Genomic DNA, 19,625 nt, shown 5'->3' with positions numbered 1-19,625 from the left:
TATAAATGCACATGTAAGTAAATAACAGAACACACTGGTCACTTTGAGGGCATGTAGCTCAATGGTAAAGTGCTCAGTGGTAGAGCGCATGCTTTGCATGTATGAGGTCCTGGGTTCAATCCCCAGCATCTCCAAGCAATATGCTGCTTTCCAGACAAATCTTTCCATTTTTCTTATATTATTATAACAAGAGAAATACATCAGCTAAAGCAGGGCATGTAGCTCACTGATAAAGTGCATTTAACCTATAAATTTTGATTTAAAGGTACATGTAAGTAAATATCAGAACACAGCTACCATCATGAGGAGATGTAGCTCAGTGGTAGAATGCATGCTTTGCATGTATGAGGTCATGGGTTCAATCCCCAGCATCTCCATGTAATATTGGATGATAAAATGTGTTGTGTACGGCCTACAATAGGCTGTATTCACAAAGATTTTTAAGGCTAAAAGTAGCTCCTAACTGGCGAATTTAGGAGCAACTCCTAAAAATATTGGGCGTGTCACTCCTAACTTTAGGACTCCTAATTTTTTTCACTAAGAGTAATTCACGAAGCATTTTAGCCCTAAAAGTAGCACCTAAGTCTGGGACAGCTTAAAAGAAGTCGAGAGGACTCCTAACTCACTAAGACCTATTCTCAAAGGATCTTAAAATGGCCGTGCGACGCAGTGTGTTGGAGACACTTAATGACACGGAGTTATTACAAAGATACCGCCTTAACCGTGAGGGAATACTGATTGTTGTGGATCTTGTTAGGGATGCAATAACAGCGCCAACTAATCGCAACAACCCAATCAGTGCCGAATTGAAATCTTTGATAACACTTCGCTACCTGGCAACGGGGAAAATGCAATTATGTAATGCCGACGATCTAGTGATATCCCAGCCATCGGTAAGCAGATCCATCCACCAAACAATCAATGCACTTTGTAGACCCCATATTATTCGCCAGTTCATAAGTTTTCCTTTGGATATTCGCCAACTCCAAAGAAACAAAGCCAGCTTTATGGATATTGCCGGTGTGCCCGGAGTGGTCGGTGCTATAGACGGGACACATATTAAAATAATTGCACCACGTCAGGATGAGGACATGTTTGTGAATAGAAAGAAAACCCACTCCATCAATACGCAGATTGTGTTCGATGCAAACTTCACAATTCTTGATGTTGTTGCAAAGTGACCCGGATCCACTCATGACTCGAGGATATTGATGGAGAGTGGTCTGAGGCAACTGTTTGAGAGACGTCATGTGCCAGCTGGATGTCACTTGGTGGGGGACAGTGGCTATCCCTGTAAGTCATGGCTCCTTACACCTTACCTCCGTCCACAAGTGGGACCACAGTTAAATTACAATAGGTAAGTGTACATGTTGGCTATATTATTTAGGTGCCATAATTCAATAGCATGACCACAATGTCAAAGCTTATTACAAATTATAGTGGTGGCTCTTGGTTAAATCAATAATGTTTACTGTTCCTTGGTGTATGTTTCAGAGCACACAAGAAGACACGCAGTGTGGTGGAAAGGGGGATTGGACAACTAAAGCGACGTTTCCACGTTTTACATAGTGAAATCCGCCTTAGTCCAGAGAAGACGAGTAAAGTGATCACTGTGTGTGCGCTTCTTCACAACCTATGCCGGCAAAGGAACATACCACAGACAGGAGATGGTGAAGAGTTTAACGATGATGATGATGATGATGACAATGAACACAGCCAATTTGTTGATGAAGTGGAACTATGTGGACTGGCATTCAGGGATCACTTTGTCCATACACACTTTGGGTAAATAATCACATGCACAAATGAGTAAAGACACATTTTTGCTCAATTTAAGTGTGTTTATTCCCTTTGCATTTTTGCAATCTTTACAGTGTAATATTCAGACTCTAATTGTATTAGCCTCTCTTTTGCATCAAGGACCCTTTTCTGCCTTTTTAACACACGCATTTCCATTTTCATCTTTTTTTGGAGAAGGGAGAGGCAGGTGATGGGATTGTGGAAGAGGAAGCTGGAAGAGGAAGAGGTGCAGTAAGAGGAAGAGGAGCTGGAAGAGGAAGAGGTGCAGTAAGAGGAAGAGGAGCTGGAAGAGGAAGAGGTGCAGTAAGAGGAAGAGGAGCTGGAAGAGGAAGAGGTGCAGTAAGAGGAAGAGGAGAGGGAAGAGGAAGAGGTGCAGTAAGAGGAAGAGGTGCAGTAAGAGTCAGGGGTGGAAGACGCGCAGGAAGAGGAAGATGACTTGCACCTGAAGGACCTGGGCTTCCATTTGGCCTGTAACATAAATTGTAGCCTGATAAAACATCTTATAATTTGTGGATAGTTTTTTTGTGTTGGTGGGTGGTTTGCACATAATGATATTGTATTTCCTTCATTAAATATCACCAAAAATGTACAAGTATTGCAATCGTTGCATAAACAGCCTACCCCTCTATTTCCATTAGCAGTTGCATTGCCGGATCAGTTGCACCCTCAAGGCCTGTTATGCTGGTGTCTGACCCAATGACACTATACACCACCGATGCAATGTAGGCAGTTATAGCATTGTAAAATGCAGAATTTGCATTGTAAAATGCTATAACTGCCTACATGCGCCATAGGCAAACTATTATTCGAGCGATCTATGACAATTCCCGTGTGCAGCGGCGGTATCAACCGTACATGGAGCGTCGGTTTTGGGTTAAGCCGGGAAGAACCAGCGCATGGTGGGATAATTTTAAAAATCAAGTTGTGGTCCCTGAGGAATGGTGCGAAAACTTTCGAATGTCCAGAGCGGCACTTATCAACCTCAGCGAAAGGCTGTTTTGTATTCCATTGTAACTTTAAGTAAAAGTTCCACCTCGTCGATGGTCCATGAAAAGAAATCTCTGGTCTTCGACATTTTCTAATCTTTGCAGAGGTAGCTAACGTTACTTCAAATCAAAATCAAATCAAAATCCTTTTATTGTCACACAACCATATACACAAGTGCAACAGTGGGTGAAATTCTTAGGTGCAGTTCCGAGCAACATAGCAGTATGACACGATGTGACGAAAACAATTACAGCAAACATCAGATTTACATAGATTACACATCTAATGTGCGCACAATTACTCACAGTACCATATACACTAACAGAACAATAAATAATATACAATGTACAATATACAACAGTTTACAATATACAACAATATACAATATACAACAATTTACAATATACAACAGTATACAAAAATACAAAAAGAGGTAATTATACATAGAATAGATACTCGTAAGGTGCAAACTTGCTTCCTCATCAAATCTTAGGAATAGTCCATCCGTTTCCTGTTTACACCGGCACGCGCATGCACAGTGTTGGAGAATGGTCACGTGATCCGAGTTTTCAGTCGTTTTAATGTGGACCGAGATCAATTCTAATACGCAGCTAAAACGCTGGTGTGGACGGAGATCGTTTTCGTTTTAATTCTCCGTTTTTAAACGAAAACGCAGTAGTGTGGACGGGGCCTTAGGTGCTGATCCTCCTCCTTAACACATACATGGAAAGTTTCACCAACTCAAAAGCATTGCCATAACACTTAAAAACACACTTTAATGTAAGAATATTGTTTGATATTTGTTTCATAATTCATTACATTCATGACAAGCAGGAAGTTTTTAGAATTACATGAAACAATAATGATATTATATATTTAATAGTATAGGCCTACCTGTTGCCATGCTTGCCCGTTTAAAGGCTGCAATCTCAACCCTCGACTGCGATTGTAGCGCATACCACCAATTCTCGCAGTCGTCCGGGGTCCGCGACACAAGCGCGAATGCTGCATTGATCAGCAAACATATCCTTTCCCATGTCTCGCGCTTAGTTTTGCTTGATATTCCAGTGCCGAATTTCCCTTTTATTATGTTTTTTTTTTCCAGCACCAACTGGGCCAGCAGCAGTAACTGATCCTGCGTCCAGTTTGGCTTTCTTTTCCGTTATGGCGAGTTCATAATCCACCGTCATTCAACTATTACATTACTTCAATAGGAGCAACATTTTCCTTGCTTTAAGTAGTCTATTTAGGCTAATAGGATGTCAATTAACCAAGCAAGTGTTAATGCAAGTGTCGTTTTTCATTATTAGGCAAGTGCCGGTTTTCATTAGGGTATTAGGCTTAATTTAATTTAATTCACGATTTTTCTCTCCCTCTCTACCTTTTTAGAATTACACTGGGGCCTGCACAAACATGTCATTATATATGCATTTCGATGAAATTACTATTATTATTTTGTGTAGGACACAGACATTTTAAGATATCGTAATTCCATGATTTGTTGCGTCTGTGTTCTGTTCCGCATGATGGCCCTGTCATCTAACAACCAATCACCATTATCATTGCGAGGAAGCTCGTGCATGAGAATTGACGTCATCCATAGCAACGATGACTCACTCTTAGTTTAGGAGTTGTCAATTTTCCTTACTAAGAGTAGGTCTGAAAGGCGTTGTGAATAACTTTTAAGAGAAAACTCCTAGCTAAAATATTTTAGTGCCATTTAGGAGTACTCCTAGTGGTAAGATAAAATTCTTTGTGAATACGGCCCCTGAACTGCATATGTAATCATTCCAGCATTGACCTATATCACCTATAGATTTCGATTTAAATGGACATGTAAGTAAATAACAGAACACACTTACTATTTTGAGCTCAGTGGTAGAGCGCATGCTTTGCATGTATGAGGTCCTGGGTTCAATCCCCAGCATCTCCAAGCAATGTTGGGCTTTTAAGTCAAAGCCATATATCATACAGGCACTGTGCAGAAAGACATTATTTAAACAAGAGAAATACAACAGCCACAGCAGGGGATGTAGCTCAGTGGTAGAGCGCATGCTTTGCTGGTATGAACTGCATATGTAATCATTCCAGCATTGACCTTTATCGCCTATAGATTTTGATCTAAATGCACATGTAAGTAAATAACAGAACACACTGATCAATTTGAGGGCATGTAGCTCTGTGGTAGAGCGCTTGCATTGCACGTATGAGTTCCTGGGTTCAATCCCCAGCATTTCCAAGCAATATGGTGCTTTCCAGTGTTGACCTTTATAACCTATAAATTTTGATTAAAAGGTACATGTAAGTAAATAACAGAACTCACTTATCATCATGAAGGGATGAAGCTCAGTGGAAGAGCGCATGCTTCACATGTATGAGGGCCTTGGTTCAATCCACAGCATCTCCAAGCAATATGGTTCTTTCCCTGTTTCTTAAACATTTGTATGTATTCCAGTGTTGACCTTTATAACCTATAAATTTTGATTTAAAGGTACATCTAAGTAAGTATCAGAACACATTTACAATCATGAGGGGATGTAGCTCAGTGGTAGAGTGCATGCTTCGCATGTATTAGGTCCTGGGTTCAATCCCCAGCATCTCCAAGCAATGGGGTCCTTTACCTGTTTTTTAAACATTTGAACTGCATATGTAATCATTCCAGTATTGACCTTTATCACCTATAGATTTTGATTTAAATGCACATGTAAGTAAATAACAGAACACACTGATCACTTTGAGGGCATGTAGCTCTGTGGTAGAGCCATTGCTTTGCATGTATGAGTTCCTGGGTTCAATCCCCAGCTTCTCCATGCCATGTTCTACTTCTAACTCAAAGCCATATATCACATAGGCATTGTGGGCCTTGGTTCAATCCACAGCATCTCCAAGCAATATGGTTCTTTCCCTGTTTTTTAAACATTTGTATGCATTCCAGTGTTGACCTTTATAACCTATACATTTTGATTTAAAGGTACATCTAAGTAAGTATCAGAACACATCATCATGAGGGGATGTAGCTCAGTGGTAGAGCGCATGCTTTGCATGTATGAGGTCCTGGGTTCAATCCCCAGCATCTCCAAGCAATGTTGGACTTTTAAGTCAAAGCCATATATCATACAGGCACTGTGCAGAAAGATATTATTCAAACAAGAGAAATACAACAGCCACTATTGTATTTCCATCTCCAAGCAATATGGTGCTTTCCAGTGTTGACATTTATAACCTATACATTTTGATTAAAAGGTACATGTAAGTAAATAACAGAACACACTTGTCATCATGAGGGGATGTAGCTCAGTGGTAGAGCGCATGCTTTGCATGTATGAGGTCCTGGGTTCGATCCCCAGCATCTCCAAGCAATATGGTGCTTTCCATTAAAGTCTTTCCCTTTTTCTTAAACATCTGAATGCTTTGCATGTATGAGGTCCTGTGTTCAATCCCCAGCATCTACAAGCAATATGGTGCTTTCCATTAAAATCTTTCACTGTTTCTTAAACATCTGAACTATATGTATTACATCCAGTGTTGACCTTTATCAACTATAAGTTTTGATTTAAACATACATGTATAGGTTATGGGTTCAATCCCCAGCATCTCCATGTAATATTGGACTTTTAAGTCAAAGTCATATATCACAAAGGCACCATGCGTAAAGATATTATTATAACAAGAGAAATACAACAGCTAAAGCAGGGGATGTAGCTCACTGGTAGAGTGCATGCTTTGCATGTATGAGGTCATGAGTTCAATCCCTAGCATCTCCAAGGAATATGGTTCTTTCCCTGTTTCTTAAACATCCGAACTGCATATGTAATCATTCCAGCATTGACCTATAGATTTCGATTTAAATGCACATGTAAGTAAAAAACAGAACACACTTACTATTTTGAGGGGATGTAGCTCAGTGGTAGAGCGCATGCTTTGCATGTATGAGGTCCTGGGTTCAATCCCCAGCATCTCCAAGCAATGTTGGACTTTTAAGTCAAAGCCATATATCATACAGGCACTGTGCAGAAAGATATTATTTAAACAAGAGAAATACAAAAGCCACGGCAGGGGATGTAGCTCAGTGGTAGAGCGCATGCTTTGCATGTATGAACTGCATATGTAATCATTCCAGCATTGACCTTTATCACCTATAGATTTTGATTTAAATGCACATGTAAGTAAATAACAGAACACACTGATCAATTTGAGGGCATGTAGCTCTGTGGTAGAGCACTTGCTTTGCACGTATGAGTTCCTGGGTTCAATCCCCAGCATCTCCAAGCAATATGGTGCATTCCAGTGTTGACCTTTATAACCTATAAATTTTGATTAAAAGCTACATGTAAGTAAATAACAGAACTCACTTATCATCATGAGGGGATGAAGCTCAGTGGAAGAGCGCATGCTTCACATGTATGAGGGCCTTGGTTCAATCCACAGCATCTCCAAGCAATATGGTTCTTGCCCTGTTTCTTAAACATTTGTATGCATTCCAGTGTTGACCTTTATAACCTATAAATTCTGATTTTGATTTAAAGGTACATCTAAGTAAGTATCAGAACACATTTACAATCATGAGGGGATGTAGCTCAGTGGTAGAGTGCATGCTTCGCATGTATGAGGTCCTGGGTTCAATCCACAGCATCTCCAAGCAATGGGATTCTTTACCTGTTTTTTAAACATTTGAACTGCATATGTAATCATTCCAGTATTGACCTTTATCACCTATAGATTTTGATTTAAATGCACATGTAAGTAAATAACAGAACACACTGATCACTTTGAGGGCATGTAGCTCTGTGGTAGAGCCCTTGCTTTGCATGTATGAGTTCCTGGGTTCAATCCCCAGCTTCTCCATGCCATGTTCTACTTCTAACTCAAAGCCATATATCACATAGGCATTGTGGGCCTTGCTTCAATCCACAGCATCTCCAAGCAATACGGTTCTTTCCCTGTTTTTTAAACATTTGTATGCATTCCAGTGTTGACCTTTATAACCTATACATTTTGATTAAAAGGTACATGTAAGTAAATAACAGAACACATCATCATGAGGGGATGTAGCTCAGTGGTAGAGCGCATGCTTTGCATGTATGAGGTCCTGGGTTCAATCCCCAGCATCTCCAAGCAATGTTGGACTTTTAAGTCAAAGCCATATATCATACAGGCACTCTGCAGAAAGATATTATTTAAACAAGAGAAATACAACAGCCACTATTGTATTTCAATCCCCAGCATCTCCAAGCAATATGGTGCTTTCCAGTGTTGACATTTATAACCTATAAATTTTGATTAAAAGGTACATGTAAGTAAATAACAGAACACACTTGTCATCATGAGGGGATGTAGCTTAGTGGTAGAGCGCATGCTTTGCATGTATGAGGTCCTGGGTTCGATCCCCAGCATCTCCAAGCAATATGGTGCTTTCCATTAAAGTCTTTCCCTTTTTCTTAAACATCTGAATGCTTTGCATGTATGAGGTCCTGTGTTCAATCCCCAGCATCTCCAAGCAATATGGTGCTTTCCATTAAAATCTTTCACTGTTTCTTAAACATCTGAACTATATGTATTATATCCAGTGTTGACCTTTATCAACTATAAGTTTTGATTTAAACATACATGTATAGGTTATGGGTTCAATCCCCAGCATCTCCATGTAATATTGGACTTTTAAGTCAAAGTCATATATCACAAAGGCACCATGCGTAAAGATATTATTATAACAAGAGAAATACAACAGCTAAAGCAGGGGATGTAGCTCACTGGTAGAGTGCATGCTTTGCATGTATGAGGTCATGAGTTCAATCCCTAGCATCTCCAAGGAATATGGTTCTTTCCCTGTTTCTTAAACATCTGAACTGCATATGTAATCATTCCAGCATTGACCTATAGATTTCGATTTAAATGCACATGTAAGTAAAAAACAGAACACACTTACCATTTTGAGGGGATGTAGCTCAGTGGTAGAGCGCATGCTTTGCATGTATGAGGTCATGGGTTCAATCCCCAGCATCTCCAAGCAATGTTGGACTTTTAAGTCAAAGCCATATATCATACAGGCACTGTGCAGAAAGATATTATTTAAACAAGAGAAATACAACAGCCACGGCAGGGGATGTAGCTCAGTGGTAGAGCGCATGCTTTGCATGTATGAACTGCATATGTAATCATTCCAGCATTGACCTTTATCACCTATAGATTTTGATTTAAATGCACATGTAAGTAAATAACAGAACACACTGATCAATTTGAGGGCATGTAGCTCTGTGGTAGAGCGCTTGCTTTGCACGTATGAGTTCCTGGGTTCAATCCCCAGCATCTCCAAGCAATATGGTGCTTTCCAGTGTTGACCTTTATAACCTATAAATTTTGATTAAAAGCTACATGTAAGTAAATAACAGAACTCACTTATCATCATGAGGGGATGAAGCTCAGTGGAAGAGCGCATGCTTCACATGTATGAGGGCCTTGGTTCAATCCACAGCATCTCCAAGCAATATGGTTCTTGCCCTGTTTCTTAAACATTTGTATGCATTCCAGTGTTGACCTTTATAACCTATAAATTCTGATTTAAAGGTACATGTAACTAAATAACAGAACACACTTATCATCATGAGGGGATGTCGCTCAGTGGTAGAGCGCATGCTTTGCATGTATGAGGTCATGGGTTCAATCCCCAGCATCTCCATGAAATATTGGACTTTTAAGTCAAAGTCATATATCACAAAGGCACCATGCGTAAAGATATCATTATAACAAGAGAAATACATCAGCTAAAGCAGGGGATGTAACTCACTGGTAGAGTGCATGCTTTGCATGTATGAGGTCATGAGTTCAATCCCATACATCTCCAAGGAATATGGTTCTTTCCCTGTTTCTTAAACATCTGAACTGTATATGTAATCATTCCAGCACAGACCTATGTCACCTATAGATTTCGATTTAAATGCACATGTAAGTAAAAAACAGAACACACTTACCATTTTGAGGGGATGTAGCTCAGTGGTAGAGCGCATGCTTTGCATGTATGAGGTCCTGGGTTCAATCCCCAGCATCTCCATGCAATGTTGTACTTCTAAGTCAAAGCCATATATCACACAGGCACTGTGCATAAGGATATTATTTAAGCAAGAGAAATGTATGAGGTCCTGGGTTCAATCTCCAGCATCTCCAAGCAATATGTTGCTTTCCATTAAAGTCTTTCCCTTTTTCTTAAACATCTGAATGCTTTGCATGTATGAGGTCCTGTGTTCAATCCCCAGCATCTCCAAGCAATATGGTGCTTTCCATTAAAATCTTTCACTGTTTCTTAAACATCTGAACTATATGTATTACATCCAGTGTTGACCTTTATCAACTATAAGTTTTGATTTAAACATACATGTATAGGTTATGGGTTCAATCCCCAGCATCTCCATGTAATATTGGACTTTTAAGTCAAAGCCATATATCATACAGGCACTGTGCAGAAAGATATTATTTAAACAAGAGAAATACAACAGCCACAGCAGGGGATGTAGCTCAGTGGTAGAGCGCATGCTTTGCATGTATGAACTGCATATGTAATCATTCCAGCATTGACCTTTATCACCTATAGATTTCGATCTAAATGCACATGTAAGTAAATAACAGAACACACTGATCAATTTGAGGGCATGTAGCTCTGTGGTAGAGCGCTTGCTTTGCACGTATGAGTTCCTGGGTTCAATCCCCAGCATCTCCAAGCAATATGGTGCTTTCCAGTGTTGACCTTTATAACCTATAAATTTTGATTAAAAGGTACATGTAAGTAAATAACAGAACTCACTTATCATCATGAGGGGATGAAGCTCAGTGGAAGACCACATGCTTCACATGTATGAGGGCCTTGGTTCAATCCACAGCATCTCCAAGCAATATGGTTCTTGCCCTGTTTCTTAAACATTTGTATGCATTCCAGTGTTGACCTTTATAACCTATAAATTTTGATTTAAAGGTACATCTAAGTAAGTATCAGAACACATTTACAATCATGAGGGGATGTAGCTCAGTGGTAGAGTGCATGCTTCGCATGTATGAGGTCCTGGGTTCAATCCACAGCATCTCCAAGCAATGGGATTCTTTACCTGTTTTTTAAACATTTGAACTGCATATGTAATCATTCCAGTATTGACATTTATCACCTATAGATTTTGATTTAAATGCACATGTAAGTAAATAACAGAACACACTGATCACTTTGAGGGCATGTAGCTCTGTGGTAGAGCCCTTGCTTTGCATGTATGAGTTCCTGGGTTCAATCCCCAGCTTCTCCATGCCATGTTCTACTTCTAACTCAAAGCCATATATCACATAGGCATTGTGGGCCTTGCTTCAATCCACAGCATCTCCAAGCAATATGGTTCTTTCCCTGTTTTTTAAACATTTGTATGCATTCCAGTGTTGACCTTTATAACCTATACATTTTGATTAAAAGGTACATGTAAGTAAATAACAGAACACATCATCATGAGGGGATGTAGCTCAGTGGTAGAGCGCATGCTTTGCATGTATGAGGTCCTGGGTTCAATCTCCAGCATCTGCAAGCAATGGGGTTCTTTACCTCTTTTTTAAACATTTGAACTGCATATGTAATCATTCCAGTATTGAACTTTATCACCTATAGATTTTGAATTAAATGCACATGTAAGTAAATAACAGAACACACTGACCACTTTGAGGGCATGTAGCTCTGTGGTAGAGCCCTTGCTTTGCATGTATGAGTTCCTGGGTTCAAACCCCAGCTTCTCCATGCCATGTTCTACTTCTAACTCAAAGCCATATATCACATAGGCATTGTGGGCCTTGGTTCAATCCACATCATCTCCAAGCAATATGGTTCTTTCCCTGTTTTTTAAACATTTGTATGCATTCCAGTGTTGACCTTTATAACCTATACATTTTGATTAAAAGGTACATGTAAGTAAATAACAGAACACATCATCATGAGGGGATGTAGCTCAGTGGTAGAGCGCATGCTTTGCATGTATGAGGTCCTGGGTTCAATCCCCAGCATCTCCAAGCAATGTTGGACTTTTAAGTCAAAGCCATATATCATACAGGCACTGTGCAGAAAGATATTATTTAAACAAGAGAAATACAACAGCCACTATTGTATTTCAATCCCCAGCATCTCCAAGCAATATGGTGCTTTCCAGTGTTGACATTTATAACCTATAAATTTTGATTAAAAGGTACATGTAAGTAAATAACAGAACACACTTATCCTCATGAGGGGATGTAGCTCAGTGGTAGAGCGCATGCTTTGCATGTATGAGGTCCTGTGTTCGATCCCCAGCATCTCCAAGCAATATGGTGCTTTCCATTAAAGTCTTTCCCTTTTTCTTAAACATCTGAATGCTTTGCATGTATGAGGTCCTGTGTTCAATCCCCAGCATCTCCAAGCAATATGGTGCTTTCCATTAAAATCTTTCACTGTTTCTTAAACATCTGAACTATATGTATTACATCCAGTATTGACCTTTATCAACTATACGTTTTGATTTAAACATACATGTATAGGTTATGGGTTCAATCCCCAATATCTCCATGTAATATTGGACTTTTAAGTCAAAGTCATATATCACAAAGGCACCATGCGTAAAGATATTATTATAACAAGAGAAATACAACAGCTAAAGCAGGGGATGTAGCTCACTGGTAGAGTGCATGCTTTGCATGTATGAGGTCATGAGTTCAATCCCTAGCAGCTCCAAGGAATATGGTTCTTTTCCTGTTTCTTAAACATCTGAACTGCATATGTAATCATTCCAGCATTGACCTATAGATTTCGATTTAAATGCACATGTAAGTAAAAAACAGAACACACTTACCATTTTGAGGGGATGTTGCTCAACGGTAGAGCGCATGCTTTGCATGTATGAGGTCCTGGGTTCAATCCCCAGCATCTCCAAGCAATGTTGGACTTTTAAGTCAAAGCCATATATCATACAGGCACTGTGCAGAAAGATATTATTTAAACAAGATAAATACAACAGCCACGGCAGGGGATGTAGCTCAGTGGTAGAGCACATGCTTTGCATGTATGAACTGCATATGTAATCATTCCAGCATTGACCTTTATCACCTATAGATTTTGATTTAAATGCACATGTAAGTAAATAACAGAACACACTGATCAATTTGAGGGCATGTAGCTCTGTGGTAGAGCGCTTGCTTTGCTCGTATGAGTTCCTGGGTTCAATCCCCAGCATCTCCAAGCAATATGGTGCTTTCCAGTGTTGACCTTTATAACCTATAAATTTTGATTAAAAGCTACATGTAAGTAAATAACAGAACTCACTTATCATCATGAGGGGATGAAGCTCAGTGGAAGAGCGCATGCTTCACATGTATGAGGGCCTTGGTTCAATCCACAGCATCTCCAAGCAATATGGTTCTTGCCCTGTTTCTTAAACATTTGTATGCATTCCAGTGTTGACCTTTATAACCTATAAATTCTGATTTAAAGGTACATGTAACTAAATAACAGAACACACTTATCATCATGAGGGGATGTCGCTCAGTGGTAGAGCGCATGCTTTGCATGTATGAGGTCATGGGTTCAATCCCCAGCATCTCCATGTAATATTGGACTTTTAAGTCAAAGTCATATATCACAAAGGCACCATGCGTAAAGATATCATTATAACAAGAGAAATACATCAGCTAAAGCAGGGGATGTAGCTCACTGGTAGAGTGCATGCTTTGCATGTATGAGGTCATGAGTTCAATCCCATACATCTCCAAGGAATATGGTTCTTTCCCTGTTTTTTAAACATCTGAACTGCATATGTAATCATTCCAGCACAGACCTATGTCACCTATAGATTTCGATTTAAATGCACATGTAACTAAAAAACAGAACACACTTACCATTTTGAGGGGATGTAGCTCAGTGGTAGAGCGCATGCTTTGCATGTATGAGGTCCTGGGTTCAATCCCCAGCATCTCCATGCAATGTTGTACTTCTAAGTCAAAGCCATATATCACACAGGCACTGTGCATAAGGATATTATTTAAGCAAGAGAAATGTATGAGGTCCTGGGTTCAATCTCCAGCATCTCCAAGCAATATGGTGCTTTCCATTAAAATCTTTCACTGTTTCTTAAACATCTGAACTATATGTATTACATCCAGTGTTGACCTTTATCAACTATAAGTTTTGATTTAAACATACATGTATAGGTTATGGGTTCAATCCCCAGCATCTCCATGTAATATTGGACTTTTAAGTCAAAGCCATATATCATACAGGCACTGTGCAGAAAGATATTATTTAAACAAGAGAAATACAACAGCCACAGCAGGGGAGGTAGCTCAGTGGTAGAGCGCATGCTTTGCATGTATGAACTGCATATGTAATCATTCCAGCATTGACCTTTATCACCTATAGATTTCGATCTAAATGCACATGTAAGTAAATAACAGAACACACTGATCAATTTGAGGGCATGTAGCTCTGTGGTAGAGCGCTTGCTTTGCACGTATGAGTTCCTGGGTTCAATCCCCAGCATCTCCAAGCAATATGGTGCTTTCCAGTGTTGACCTTTATAACCTATAAATTTTGATTAAAAGGTACATGTAAGTAAATAACAGAACTCACTTATCATCATGAGGGGATGAAGCTCAGTGGAAGACCACATGCTTCACATGTATGAGGGCCTTGGTTCAATCCACAGCATCTCCAAGCAATATGGTTCTTGCCCTGTTTCTTAAACATTTGTATGCATTCCAGTGTTGACCTTTATAACCTATACATTTTGATTAAAAGGTACATGTAAGTAAATAACAGAACACATCATCATGAGGGGATGTAGCTCAGTGGTAGAGCGCATGCTTTGCATGTATGAGGTCCTGGGTTCAATCCCCAGCATCTCCAAGCAATGTTGGACTTTTAAGTCAAAGCCATATATCATACAGGCACTGTGCAGAAAGATATTATTTAAACAAGAGAAATACAACAGTCCCTATTGTATTTCAATCCCCAGCATCTCCAAGCAATATGGTGCTTTCCAGTGTTGACATTTATAACCTATAAATTTTGATTAAAAGGTACATGTAAGTAAATAACAGAACACACTTATCCTCATGAGGGGATGTAGCACAGTGGTAGAGCGCATGCTTTGCATGTATGAGGTCCTGTGTTCGATCCCCAGCATCTCCAAGCAATATGGTGCTTTCCATTAAAGTCTTTCCCTTTTTCTTAAACATCTGAATGCTTTGCATGTATGAGGTCCTGTGTTCAATCCCCAGCATCTCCAAGCAATATGGTGCTTTCCATTAAAATCTTTCACTGTTTCTTAAACATCTGAACTATATGTATTACATCCAGTGTTGACCTTTATCAACTATACGTTTTGATTTAAACATACATGTATAGGTTATGGGTTCAATCCCCAGCATCTCCATGTAATATTGGACTTTTAAGTCAAAGTCATATATCACAAAGGCACCATGCGTAAAGATATTATTATAACAAGAGAAATACAACAGCTAAAGCAGGGGATGTAGCTCACTGGTAGAGTGCATGCTTTGCATGTATGAGGTCATGAGTTCAATCCCTAGCAGCTCCAAGGAATATGGTTCTTTCCCTGTTTTTTAAACATCTGAACTGCATATGTAATCATTCCAGCACAGACCTCACTTATCATCAGATAACAGAACTCACTTATCATCATGAGGGGATGAAGCTCAGTGGAAGACCACATGCTTCACATGTATGAGGGCCTTGGTTCAATCCACAGCATCTCCAAGCAATATGGTTCTTGCCCTGTTTCTTAAACATTTGTATGCATTCCAGTGTTGACCTTTATAACCTATAAATTTTGATTTAAAGGTACATCTAAGTAAGTATCAGAACACATTTACAATCATGAGGGGATGTAGCTCAGTGGTAGAGTGCATGCTTCGCATGTATGAGGTCCTGGGTTCAATCCACAGCATCTCCAAGCAATGGGATTCTTTACCTGTTTTTTAAACATTTGAACTGCATATGTAATCATTCCAGTATTGACATTTATCACCTATAGATTTTGATTTAAATGCACATGTAAGTAAATAACAGAACACACTGATCACTTTGAGGGCATGTAGCTCTGTGGTAGAGCCCTTGCTTTGCATGTATGAGTTCCTGGGTTCAATCCCCAGCTTCTCCATGCCATGTTCTACTTCTAACTCAAAGCCATATATCACATAGGCATTGTGGGCCTTGCTTCAATCCACAGCATCTCCAAGCAATATGGTTCTTTCCCTGTTTTTTAAACATTTGTATGCATTCCAGTGTTGACCTTTATAACCTATACATTTTGATTAAAAGGTACATGTAAGTAAATAACAGAACACATCATCATGAGGGGATGTAGCTCAGTGGTAGAGCGCATGCTTTGCATGTATGAGGTCCTGGGTTCAATCTCCAGCATCTCCAAGCAATGGGGTTCTTTACCTCTTTTTTAAACATTTGAACTGCATATGTAATCATTCCAGTATTGAACTTTATCACCTATAGATTTTGAATTAAATGCACATGTAAGTAAATAACAGAACACACTGACCACTTTGAGGGCATGTAGCTCTGTGGTAGAGCCCTTGCTTTGCATGTATGAGTTCCTGGGTTCAAACCCCAGCTTCTCCATGCCATGTTCTACTTCTAACTCAAAGCCATATATCACATAGGCATTGTGGGCCTTGGTTCAATCCACATCATCTCCAAGCAATATGGTTCTTTCCCTGTTTTTTAAACATTTGTATGCATTCCAGTGTTGACCTTTATAACCTATACATTTTGATTAAAAGGTACATGTAAGTAAATAACAGAACACATCATCATGAGGGGATGTAGCTCAGTGGTAGAGCGCATGCTTTGCATGTATGAGGTCCTGGGTTCAATCCCCAGCATCTCCAAGCAATGTTGGACTTTTAAGTCAAAGCCATATATCATACAGGCACTGTGCAGAAAGATATTATTTAAACAAGAGAAATACAACAGCCACTATTGTATTTCAATCCCCAGCATCTCCAAGCAATATGGTGCTTTCCAGTGTTGACATTTATAACCTATAAATTTTGATTAAAAGGTACATGTAAGTAAATAACAGAACACACTTATCCTCATGAGGGGATGTAGCTCAGTGGTAGAGCGCATGCTTTGCATGTATGAGGTCCTGTGTTCAATCCCCAGCATCTCCAAGCAATATGGTGCTTTCCATTAAAATCTTTCACTGTTTCTTAAACATCTGAACTATATGTATTACATCCAGTATTGACCTTTATCAACTATACGTTTTGATTTAAACATACATGTATAGGTTATGGGTTCAATCCCCAGCATCTCCATGTAATATTGGACTTTTAAGTCAAAGTCATATATCACAAAGGCACCATGCGTAAAGATATTATTATAACAAGAGAAATACAACAGCTAAAGCAGGGGATGTAGCTCACTGGTAGAGTGCATGCTTTGCATGTATGAGGTCATGAGTTCAATCCCTAGCAGCTCCAAGGAATATGGTTCTTTTCCTGTTTCTTAAACATCTGAACTGCATATGTAATCATTCCAGCATTGACCTATAGATTTCGATTTAAATGCACATGTAAGTAAAAAACAGAACACACTTACCATTTTGAGGGGATGTTGCTCAACGGTAGAGCGCATGCTTTGCATGTATGAGGTCCTGGGTTCAATCCCCAGCATCTCCAAGCAATGTTGGACTTTTAAGTCAAAGCCATATATCATACAGGCACTGTGCAGAAAGATATTATTTAAACAAGATAAATACAACAGCCACGGCAGGGGATGTAGCTCAGTGGTAGAGCACATGCTTTGCATGTATGAACTGCATATGTAATCATTCCAGCATTGACCTTTATCACCTATAGATTTTGATTTAAATGCACATGTAAGTAAATAACAGAACACACTGATCAATTTGAGGGCATGTAGCTCTGTGGTAGAGCGCTTGCTTTGCTCGTATGAGTTCCTGGGTTCAATCCCCAGCATCTCCAAGCAATATGGTGCTTTCCAGTGTTGACCTTTATAACCTATAAATTTTGATTAAAAGCTACATGTAAGTAAATAACAGAACTCACTTATCATCATGAGGGGATGAAGCTCAGTGGAAGAGCGCATGCTTCACATGTATGAGGGCCTTGGTTCAATCCACAGCATCTCCAAGCAATATGGTTCTTGCCCTGTTTCTTAAACATTTGTATGCATTCCAGTGTTGACCTTTATAACCTATAAATTCTGATTTAAAGGTACATGTAACTAAATAACAGAACACACTTATCATCATGAGGGGATGTCGCTCAGTGGTAGAGCGCATGCTTTGCATGTATGAGGTCATGGGTTCAATCCCCAGCATCTCCATGTAATATTGGACTTTTAAGTCAAAGTCATATATCACAAAGGCACCATGCGTAAAGATATCATTATAACAAGAGAAATACATCAGCTAAAGCAGGGGATGTAGCTCACTGGTAGAGTGCATGCTTTGCATGTATGAGGTCATGAGTTCAATCCCATACATCTCCAAGGAATATGGTTCTTTCCCTGTTTTTTAAACATCTGAACTGCATATGTAATCATTCCAGCACAGACCTATGTCACCTATAGATTTCGATTTAAATGCACATGTAACTAAAAAACAGAACACACTTACCATTTTGAGGGGATGTAGCTCAGTGGTAGAGCGCATGCTTTGCATGTATGAGGTCCTGGGTTCAATCCCCAGCATCTCCATGCAATGTTGTACTTCTAAGTCAAAGCCATATATCACACAGGCACTGTGCATAAGGATATTATTTAAGCAAGAGAAATGTATGAGGTCCTGGGTTCAATCTCCAGCATCTCCAAGCAATATGGTGCTTTCCATTAAAATCTTTCACTGTTTCTTAAACATCTGAACTATATGTATTACATCCAGTGTTGACCTTTATCAACTATAAGTTTTGATTTAAACATACATGTATAGGTTATGGGTTCAATCCCCAGCATCTCCATGTAATATTGGACTTTTAAGTCAAAGCCATATATCATACAGGCACTGTGCAGAAAGATATTATTTAAACAAGAGAAATACAACAGCCACAGCAGGGGAGGTAGCTCAGTGGTAGAGCGCATGCTTTGCATGTATGAACTGCATATGTAATCATTCCAGCATTGACCTTTATCACCTATAGATTTCGATCTAAATGCACATGTAAGTAAATAACAGAACACACTGATCAATTTGAGGGCATGTAGCTCTGTGGTAGAGCGCTTGCTTTGCACGTATGAGTTCCTGGGTTCAATCCCCAGCATCTCCAAGCAATATGGTGCTTTCCAGTGTTGACCTTTATAACCTATAAATTTTGATTAAAAGGTACATGTAAGTAAATAACAGAACTCACTTATCATCATGAGGGGATGAAGCTCAGTGGAAGACCACATGCTTCACATGTATGAGGGCCTTGGTTCAATCCACAGCATCTCCAAGCAATATGGTTCTTGCCCTGTTTCTTAAACATTTGTATGCATTCCAGTGTTGACCTTTATAACCTATACATTTTGATTAAAAGGTACATGTAAGTAAATAACAGAACACATCATCATGAGGGGATGTAGCTCAGTGGTAGAGCGCATGCTTTGCATGTATGAGGTCCTGGGTTCAATCCCCAGCATCTCCAAGCAATGTTGGACTTTTAAGTCAAAGCCATATATCATACAGGCACTGTGCAGAAAGATATTATTTAAACAAGAGAAATACAACAGTCCCTATTGTATTTCAATCCCCAGCATCTCCAAGCAATATGGTGCTTTCCAGTGTTGACATTTATAACCTATAAATTTTGAT

General features: G+C 39.4%; 34 non-coding genes across 34 annotated transcripts; all 34 read left to right on the top strand.

The window, feature by feature from the left end:
• The first annotated feature begins 47 nt into the window (after positions 1-47).
• Positions 48-134, top strand: trnaa-ugc (transfer RNA alanine (anticodon UGC)). Its single transcript has one exon. It is a non-coding gene; the product is annotated as a tRNA-Ala (tRNA).
• Positions 135-305: 171 nt separating this feature from the next.
• On the top strand, positions 306-377 carry trnaa-ugc (transfer RNA alanine (anticodon UGC)). The gene has a single exon. It is a non-coding gene; the product is annotated as a tRNA-Ala (tRNA).
• A 4,278-nt stretch (positions 378-4,655) lies between these two features.
• trnaa-ugc (transfer RNA alanine (anticodon UGC)) lies at positions 4,656-4,720 on the top strand. Its single transcript has one exon. It is a non-coding gene; the product is annotated as a tRNA-Ala (tRNA).
• A 598-nt stretch (positions 4,721-5,318) lies between these two features.
• On the top strand, positions 5,319-5,390 carry trnaa-cgc (transfer RNA alanine (anticodon CGC)). Its single transcript has one exon. It is a non-coding gene; the product is annotated as a tRNA-Ala (tRNA).
• Positions 5,391-5,794: 404 nt separating this feature from the next.
• Positions 5,795-5,866, top strand: trnaa-ugc (transfer RNA alanine (anticodon UGC)). The gene has a single exon. It is a non-coding gene; the product is annotated as a tRNA-Ala (tRNA).
• Positions 5,867-6,070: 204 nt separating this feature from the next.
• Positions 6,071-6,142, top strand: trnaa-ugc (transfer RNA alanine (anticodon UGC)). The gene has a single exon. It is a non-coding gene; the product is annotated as a tRNA-Ala (tRNA).
• Positions 6,143-6,677: 535 nt separating this feature from the next.
• On the top strand, positions 6,678-6,749 carry trnaa-ugc (transfer RNA alanine (anticodon UGC)). The gene has a single exon. It is a non-coding gene; the product is annotated as a tRNA-Ala (tRNA).
• Positions 6,750-7,353: 604 nt separating this feature from the next.
• On the top strand, positions 7,354-7,425 carry trnaa-cgc (transfer RNA alanine (anticodon CGC)). The gene has a single exon. It is a non-coding gene; the product is annotated as a tRNA-Ala (tRNA).
• Positions 7,426-7,829: 404 nt separating this feature from the next.
• On the top strand, positions 7,830-7,901 carry trnaa-ugc (transfer RNA alanine (anticodon UGC)). The gene has a single exon. It is a non-coding gene; the product is annotated as a tRNA-Ala (tRNA).
• Positions 7,902-8,114: 213 nt separating this feature from the next.
• On the top strand, positions 8,115-8,186 carry trnaa-ugc (transfer RNA alanine (anticodon UGC)). Its single transcript has one exon. It is a non-coding gene; the product is annotated as a tRNA-Ala (tRNA).
• Positions 8,187-8,721: 535 nt separating this feature from the next.
• On the top strand, positions 8,722-8,793 carry trnaa-ugc (transfer RNA alanine (anticodon UGC)). Its single transcript has one exon. It is a non-coding gene; the product is annotated as a tRNA-Ala (tRNA).
• A 93-nt stretch (positions 8,794-8,886) lies between these two features.
• trnaa-ugc (transfer RNA alanine (anticodon UGC)) lies at positions 8,887-9,099 on the top strand. The gene is made up of 2 exons: positions 8,887-8,922; positions 9,064-9,099. It is a non-coding gene; the product is annotated as a tRNA-Ala (tRNA).
• Positions 9,100-9,391: 292 nt separating this feature from the next.
• trnaa-ugc (transfer RNA alanine (anticodon UGC)) lies at positions 9,392-9,463 on the top strand. Its single transcript has one exon. It is a non-coding gene; the product is annotated as a tRNA-Ala (tRNA).
• Positions 9,464-9,763: 300 nt separating this feature from the next.
• On the top strand, positions 9,764-9,835 carry trnaa-ugc (transfer RNA alanine (anticodon UGC)). The gene has a single exon. It is a non-coding gene; the product is annotated as a tRNA-Ala (tRNA).
• Positions 9,836-10,285: 450 nt separating this feature from the next.
• trnaa-ugc (transfer RNA alanine (anticodon UGC)) lies at positions 10,286-10,498 on the top strand. The gene is made up of 2 exons: positions 10,286-10,321; positions 10,463-10,498. It is a non-coding gene; the product is annotated as a tRNA-Ala (tRNA).
• A 292-nt stretch (positions 10,499-10,790) lies between these two features.
• On the top strand, positions 10,791-10,862 carry trnaa-cgc (transfer RNA alanine (anticodon CGC)). The gene has a single exon. It is a non-coding gene; the product is annotated as a tRNA-Ala (tRNA).
• Positions 10,863-11,266: 404 nt separating this feature from the next.
• trnaa-ugc (transfer RNA alanine (anticodon UGC)) lies at positions 11,267-11,338 on the top strand. Its single transcript has one exon. It is a non-coding gene; the product is annotated as a tRNA-Ala (tRNA).
• A 404-nt stretch (positions 11,339-11,742) lies between these two features.
• On the top strand, positions 11,743-11,814 carry trnaa-ugc (transfer RNA alanine (anticodon UGC)). Its single transcript has one exon. It is a non-coding gene; the product is annotated as a tRNA-Ala (tRNA).
• Positions 11,815-12,027: 213 nt separating this feature from the next.
• trnaa-ugc (transfer RNA alanine (anticodon UGC)) lies at positions 12,028-12,099 on the top strand. The gene has a single exon. It is a non-coding gene; the product is annotated as a tRNA-Ala (tRNA).
• Positions 12,100-12,634: 535 nt separating this feature from the next.
• trnaa-ugc (transfer RNA alanine (anticodon UGC)) lies at positions 12,635-12,706 on the top strand. The gene has a single exon. It is a non-coding gene; the product is annotated as a tRNA-Ala (tRNA).
• A 93-nt stretch (positions 12,707-12,799) lies between these two features.
• trnaa-ugc (transfer RNA alanine (anticodon UGC)) lies at positions 12,800-13,012 on the top strand. The gene is made up of 2 exons: positions 12,800-12,835; positions 12,977-13,012. It is a non-coding gene; the product is annotated as a tRNA-Ala (tRNA).
• A 292-nt stretch (positions 13,013-13,304) lies between these two features.
• trnaa-ugc (transfer RNA alanine (anticodon UGC)) lies at positions 13,305-13,376 on the top strand. Its single transcript has one exon. It is a non-coding gene; the product is annotated as a tRNA-Ala (tRNA).
• Positions 13,377-13,676: 300 nt separating this feature from the next.
• Positions 13,677-13,748, top strand: trnaa-ugc (transfer RNA alanine (anticodon UGC)). The gene has a single exon. It is a non-coding gene; the product is annotated as a tRNA-Ala (tRNA).
• Positions 13,749-14,602: 854 nt separating this feature from the next.
• On the top strand, positions 14,603-14,674 carry trnaa-ugc (transfer RNA alanine (anticodon UGC)). Its single transcript has one exon. It is a non-coding gene; the product is annotated as a tRNA-Ala (tRNA).
• A 213-nt stretch (positions 14,675-14,887) lies between these two features.
• Positions 14,888-14,959, top strand: trnaa-ugc (transfer RNA alanine (anticodon UGC)). The gene has a single exon. It is a non-coding gene; the product is annotated as a tRNA-Ala (tRNA).
• Positions 14,960-15,671: 712 nt separating this feature from the next.
• Positions 15,672-15,743, top strand: trnaa-cgc (transfer RNA alanine (anticodon CGC)). The gene has a single exon. It is a non-coding gene; the product is annotated as a tRNA-Ala (tRNA).
• Positions 15,744-16,147: 404 nt separating this feature from the next.
• trnaa-ugc (transfer RNA alanine (anticodon UGC)) lies at positions 16,148-16,219 on the top strand. The gene has a single exon. It is a non-coding gene; the product is annotated as a tRNA-Ala (tRNA).
• Positions 16,220-16,623: 404 nt separating this feature from the next.
• trnaa-ugc (transfer RNA alanine (anticodon UGC)) lies at positions 16,624-16,695 on the top strand. The gene has a single exon. It is a non-coding gene; the product is annotated as a tRNA-Ala (tRNA).
• Positions 16,696-16,908: 213 nt separating this feature from the next.
• On the top strand, positions 16,909-16,980 carry trnaa-ugc (transfer RNA alanine (anticodon UGC)). Its single transcript has one exon. It is a non-coding gene; the product is annotated as a tRNA-Ala (tRNA).
• A 438-nt stretch (positions 16,981-17,418) lies between these two features.
• On the top strand, positions 17,419-17,490 carry trnaa-ugc (transfer RNA alanine (anticodon UGC)). Its single transcript has one exon. It is a non-coding gene; the product is annotated as a tRNA-Ala (tRNA).
• A 93-nt stretch (positions 17,491-17,583) lies between these two features.
• trnaa-ugc (transfer RNA alanine (anticodon UGC)) lies at positions 17,584-17,796 on the top strand. The gene is made up of 2 exons: positions 17,584-17,619; positions 17,761-17,796. It is a non-coding gene; the product is annotated as a tRNA-Ala (tRNA).
• A 292-nt stretch (positions 17,797-18,088) lies between these two features.
• trnaa-ugc (transfer RNA alanine (anticodon UGC)) lies at positions 18,089-18,160 on the top strand. Its single transcript has one exon. It is a non-coding gene; the product is annotated as a tRNA-Ala (tRNA).
• Positions 18,161-18,460: 300 nt separating this feature from the next.
• Positions 18,461-18,532, top strand: trnaa-ugc (transfer RNA alanine (anticodon UGC)). The gene has a single exon. It is a non-coding gene; the product is annotated as a tRNA-Ala (tRNA).
• Positions 18,533-19,386: 854 nt separating this feature from the next.
• Positions 19,387-19,458, top strand: trnaa-ugc (transfer RNA alanine (anticodon UGC)). The gene has a single exon. It is a non-coding gene; the product is annotated as a tRNA-Ala (tRNA).
• Positions 19,459-19,625: the final 167 nt, after the last annotated feature.

The sequence above is a fragment of the Siphateles boraxobius genome, unplaced genomic scaffold (genome assembly GCF_051911475.1).
Source record: "Siphateles boraxobius isolate OS27281-9 unplaced genomic scaffold, OSU_SipBor_1 41, whole genome shotgun sequence".
Classification (NCBI taxonomy): Eukaryota; Metazoa; Chordata; class Actinopteri; order Cypriniformes; family Leuciscidae; genus Siphateles; species Siphateles boraxobius.
This window is presented reverse-complemented; position numbering and strand designations above follow the sequence as displayed.